This window comes from Saimiri boliviensis, chromosome 1 (assembly GCF_048565385.1).
Source record: "Saimiri boliviensis isolate mSaiBol1 chromosome 1, mSaiBol1.pri, whole genome shotgun sequence".
NCBI classification, from domain to species: Eukaryota; Metazoa; Chordata; class Mammalia; order Primates; family Cebidae; genus Saimiri; species Saimiri boliviensis.
The window spans coordinates 70,017,527-70,023,526 of record NC_133449.1 but is presented as its reverse complement, the minus strand read 5'-3'; positions in this window follow the sequence as shown (position 1 = coordinate 70,023,526).

Genomic DNA, 6,000 nt, shown 5'->3' with positions numbered 1-6,000 from the left:
CTAAGCAGATGCTATGTGCTGTGCTATTATTTGGATAATGCTATTATTTGGATAACTCCAAACTTTGTGATTCATTGAGAATGGTTGGTTGTTTTGCCCAAATTATTCAATTACCTCAGCTCTCCATTTGCTTTAGATGAAAAGCCCAGGGCAATAACAACTGATTTATCAGACTTCATCTTCCCAGGAGACTGTAAGTCCTGTTATAGCATCAAAAAAGAGGAAGACATCCCCCAGCAAGAAGGCAAAGGCCCAGGAAAGAATAAAATTGTTCCTCTGAATCCTGTCTGATCCTAAAATGCCAACTCAAGAACTGTTACTCAGGTAACACTGCCTGGCTGTGTGTGCGGTTTGAATATCAGGAGGAAGGGCTTCCAAATTACAAAACATAATACATATTTACAAGACAATTTTCTTAGGGCTTCCAAATTACAAAACACAATACATATTTACAAGACAATTTTCTTATTTACTTTCTCTCCCTGGGTCCCCAGTGAGCTAATGACCATGTCTAGAATGCTTTTAGCAAAAAAACAGTGCCGATGCTGAGCTCCAACCACAGGAACCTAGCCACAGGTTACCACTTCAAGATCATTGAAAAACACAAACCCACCACCTTGAAAGGAGTTTTGCCTTCTAGAGAAAATTTGTTTAAAATGATGAAAAAGCTTCTCATTCCAATTGGAGATAGGACTTGAATTGTGGCCAGGTGCGGTGGCTCACACCTGTAATTCCAACACTTTGGGAGGCTGAGGCAGGAGGATCACCGGAGGTCAGGAGTTCAAGATCGGTTTGGCCAACATGGTGAAACCCCATCTCTACTAAAAATACAAAAATTAGCCAGGTGTGGTGGCAGGTACCTGTAATCCCAGCTACTCAGGAGGCTGAGACAGGAGAATCACTTGAAACTGGGAGGCAGAGGTTGCAGTGAGCTGACACCACACCACCTCACTCCAACCTGGGCAACAAGATAAAGACTCCAACCTGGGCAACAAGATCAAGACTCCATCTGAAAAAAAAAAAATAAGAAGAAGAAGAAGACTTGAATTATAAAAAACACTGAGAAAGATGATGTCTAAATGTCCCATGAGATACTGAATATCTTCATTTATTTTCTGTCTCCATTCTGATATAACAAACCTGCAGAGGTACCCCTAAACTTAAAAATAAATCTTTAAAAAAATGGTATAAGCAGACTGTAGACTCTTTCTGAAGGAGAGAGTTGTATGTGACTTGGGCATAGAGAAGGAAGGAAGGGCCCATAGAAAGGCACAGGTGGGGCTGGTGTGGTAGATGATTTTTACTTACTTCACAATTTCCCACCAGGTACAGTGGCTCACGCCTATAAACCTAGCATTTTGGGAGACTGAGACAGGAGAATTGCTTGAGTCCAGGAGTTCAAGACCAGCTTGGAGAACGTAATGAGACCCATCTTTACCAAAAAAAAAAAAAGTAAAAAAAATCACTTGGTGTGGTGGCACATGCTTGTGGTCCCAGCTACCTGGAGGCTGAGGTAGGAGGATTGCTTAACCCTGGGACAGAGTGGCTGCAGTGAGCTGTAATCATGCCACTGCATTGATACTAGGTGACAGAGTGAGAACTTGTCTCAAAAAAAACCCCAGAAAACAAGAAACAAATTCACAATTTCCTCTGCCTCCAGCTTTACTGATTAGCCCAAAGGCAGAGACTGGAGTTGAGGACCCAGCTAACCGATTTGGGCTATATGGCATTCTGAGACATTTTACTAACCCCAGGGCAGAAGACTGAGCCATCAGCCGAATGAGATTATCATAAGGAAGGACCAGGAACCAGAGGAGGAAGCCTGTGTCTAGCAAGGCCTATTTGAGATAAGCTATTTTCCCAACTTATATCCACGGCTTCCTCCAAGGTATCATTCCTGAAGACAACCGGATCTCAAGGCCAAAAAAGTGTTCTTAGATCTCAAGTAGTAGAGGGATAGAACTTGATGGTACACCAGAAAGCAAGAGGTGTGTTCATTTACACTAACATGTTACAGATTTAATGCCATAGCATTTTTATTTTCTCAGAGAGGGTAGTGCTTGTTTATGAGTCAGCTGGGTCAGTTTTAGCTGATCTTGGCTGGGCTCTTTCATGCATTTGTGTTCAGCTAGTGGGACTACTGGGGTTTGGCTGGCCAATGAGGGCTCATTTGGGAGAACCTGGCTTTTCCCCATGTGCTTCCCACATTTCTTCAGAAGGCTAGCTTAAGTGTGCTCTCATGTGAGTGGCATAGGTCCAAGAGAAAAACAAGAAATATACAAGTACTGTTTCAAATCTCCACTTAAAATCAAGTTTGCTGTTGTCCCATTGGCAATACAAGGCATGTGATGCTATGGTTTGAATGTGTCCCCCAAAATTCATGTGTTGGAAACTTAATGCCCAATGCAACAGTGTAAAAGGTAGGACCATTAAGAGATGATTAGGTTATGAGGGCTCTGCTCTCATGAATGGTTTAGTGCCATTATTATAGGAATGAGTGGTGTCCTCATAAAAGATGAGTTTGGCCCCCTTTCCTCTCTCTCTCTCTCTCTCTCTCTCTCTCTCTCTCTCTCTCTCTCTCTCATCATATGCTGCAGCAAGAAGACCCTTACAAGATGCAGACCCTCAATCTGATCTTGGACTTCCCAGCTTCTAAAACAATGAGCCAAATAAACTTCTATTGTTCATAAATTGCCAGTCTGTGGTATTGTGTTATACCTGGACAAAATGGACTAAGTCACACAGGCAAGCCCAGAATTAGAGTAAGAGGAGTCTGCAGACTTACAGGGCAAAAGGCATAGAGTCTGTGAGGACAATAATTAGGACCATTAATAAAAATCAATCTACTATAGCATTTATCTTTCATATGAGAAAACTCTCACAAATGTCTTATGATCCTTGTCTGTTCATTCACATGCTGTAAGAGTGAGGCAATGGAAAGTCACCTGAAAGTTTGCAGGGGGATGGGGGTAGGAGTAAGGCTTGTTGATAGCAGAAAATCACTGTAGGATAATCAGAAAAGAACTGGCCTTTTCATTACAGGTCTCCAAATGTCAGCCTATGGGTCTCTTGAGAATGTTTAGTTTCTCCAGAGAAAAGCACTCTGATCTCCTCCCTTTGGTGGGGTATAGCTCCTGATAATTTTGAGAGTAAGTCAGAGGAAGGGGCTGTCAATTGTGGGAAGTAGAAAAGTTCCTCTTTAAAGTTTTCTTTCTTGTTAAAAAATAAATCATATGTGTGCTAATAGCTCTTTGTTAAGCCCTATCTTATGAGGCTGTTAGACATGCTTATAGGCACGTAGTATGTTCTATGTCCTTGTACTTTAACCAAGATATCTGTGCTGAATGTGCTCACAGGCATGTCCCAGCTCATAATTGCTTTTACCTGTTTATAAAAGTTTTAAATTGTTAGCCCATCGGATTTTAGTTTAGATTAAAACTAAATTTTTGTGAGATCTGGCTCCAGCCAACGAAGATCAGACACAGCAGTAAGGATGACCCCAAATGCATAAGGAATAAATATGTCTGCTTTTCCCTTGTTCATTGTACTCTCGTGACAAGATGGCTAGCAAGAGTACCCTTCCTGCAGTCCAGGAAGTAAAAATTGCATTGCTGAAAGATCCTTTGTCTCCATGCTAAGGTTTTCTTTGCAGCACTGAGCAACTCTTTCCAACATTTGTGATGCAGTTCAATATACAGATATTCATAGAAAACTCTAGTTTTCAGCCCTGAGCCTTACCTCTGCCCTCTGCTATGCCCAGCATCGCAGAGTCCAGGGTCTCTCAGATTCCTTTTTGCCAGAGATTAAATATATGTGGCATGAGTGAAGGAAAGGATGTAGAGAGAACGAAGGTGGCAAGAGGAGGTTGGCTAGCTATGCTGGATTGGTGACCAGGTCTCGGAAAAGGACATTATTCAACTGTTTGTGCTTATACTTTCACCTAACCTTCCCCATGCCACTCGAAGGGGCCTAGTGCCTCCCAGCAGTGAGCCTCCTGGGCTTCCCTCTGCAGATACAGACTCCTTTCTCTACGAATAATGACGCTCCCAATTTAATGTGGCTGCTTCCAGGGAACCTGCATGAGGCTTGAGGAAGGAAGGTAGGTGCAAATGATTCATGTTTTTAATATTTTACTACTACTTGACCTTAAAGGTCATGCCTATGTGTTTCTAGGCTCAACATTAATTTTGAAAGAAAGGTACTCATGAAGGAAAGAAGAGTTTTAACATTTTTGCTTGGGATCAGAATTTCTATCTGAACCACTGGGTTAGGCCAGATTGTTTGGAACTGCCTGATGTCATGTCATGTCACCAGCCACTCAACACCCACACGTTCAGCAGCATCCACACTGGTCTACACTCAGTCAGCAGGCTCATGCACTTGGATGTCACAGCAATGCCCAGTAGATGTAAACGTCTCTAAACACTTCTCAGTCTATTTATTTATCTTGTCACAGACCAATGACAAAGAGTTTATAGACTAGCATCAGTAAGCAGTCCATATGTAATTTTTTGGGTGTGTGTGTGTGTGTGTGTGTGTGTGTGTGTGTGTGTGATGAAGTTTCACTCTTGTTGCTCAGGCTGGAGTGCAATGGCATGATCTTGGCTCACTGCAACCTCCTTCTCCTGGGTTCAAGCAACTCTCCTGCCTCAGCTTCCTGAGTAGCTGGGATTGCAGGCATGCACTACCACACCCAGCTAATTCTTCTGTGGTTTTATTTTTCAGTAGAGATGGGTTTTCTCCACCACATGACATTTTTTAAGACTATCTTCTGCCCAAGTGAAGTTGAGGAACTAAAAATCACTTTAGATCTAAGACAGTTACAGCTTTTCTCTATTTGTTTTTAAAAAATATGTCTTTATCAAACACATGCACATGTATGTTCATTGCATCACTGTTCACAATAGCAAAGACTTGGAACCAACCCAAATGCCCATTAATGATAGACTGGATTAAAAAAAAAAAATGTGGCACATATACACCATGGAATACTATGCAGCCATAAAAAAGGATGAGTTTATGTCCTTTGCAGAGACATGGATGAAGCTGGAAACCATCATTCTCTGAGAAAACTAACAGAAGAACAGAAAACCAAATACCACACATTCTCATTCATAAGTGGGAGTTGAACAATGAGAACACATGGACACAGGGAGGAGAACATCACACACCAGGGCCTGTCAGGGGGCACTAAGGGAGGGATAGCATTAGAAGAAATACCTAATGTAGATGATGGGGTGATGGATATAGCCACTCACCATGGCACGTGTATACCTATGTAACAAACCTGCATGTTCTGCACATGTACCCCAGAACTTAAAGTAACAATTAAAAAATAAAAATAAAGAAAAATATGTCTTTATTTTATACTGACCTACTTCGTGAGTTAATAACCACACCCACAAGTCTTTCTGAACCATTCTCCTCCCTTAGAGAATTAACTCAAACTCTTCATTTTGCACATGAAGATGCTGAGAGCCAAAGAGGTGAAGTGACTTTCCCAAAATTCTGCAGTTGGTTTGTTGCAAATCTCTGAATCCAGCTTGAGGTCTTTGTCCATAGCTCCAGTGTGACCTGGAACAAAAATATGTAATCTTGTCATTTTAAAAGTCTGTTTCATAAAATTATAACATGACTTTTGGTAATACTAATTGCCCTAACTTCCACCTATCACTTAAGTATAGCGCTGTCGGCTGGGTGCAGTGGCTCACGCCTGTAATCCCAGCACTTTGGGAGGCCAAGGCAAGCAGATCATGAGATCAGACAATCGAGATCATCCTGGCTAACAGGGTGAAACCCTGTCTCTACTAAAAATACAAAAAAATAGCTGGGTGTGGTAGCACACAGCTGTAATCCCAGCTACTCAGGAGGCTGAGGGAGGAGAATCGCTTGAACCCAGGAGGCAGAGGTTGCAGTGAGCTAAGATCATGCCACTGCACTCCAGCCTGGGCAACAGAGCAAGACTCCATCTCAAATAAATAAATAAGTAAATAAGAACGG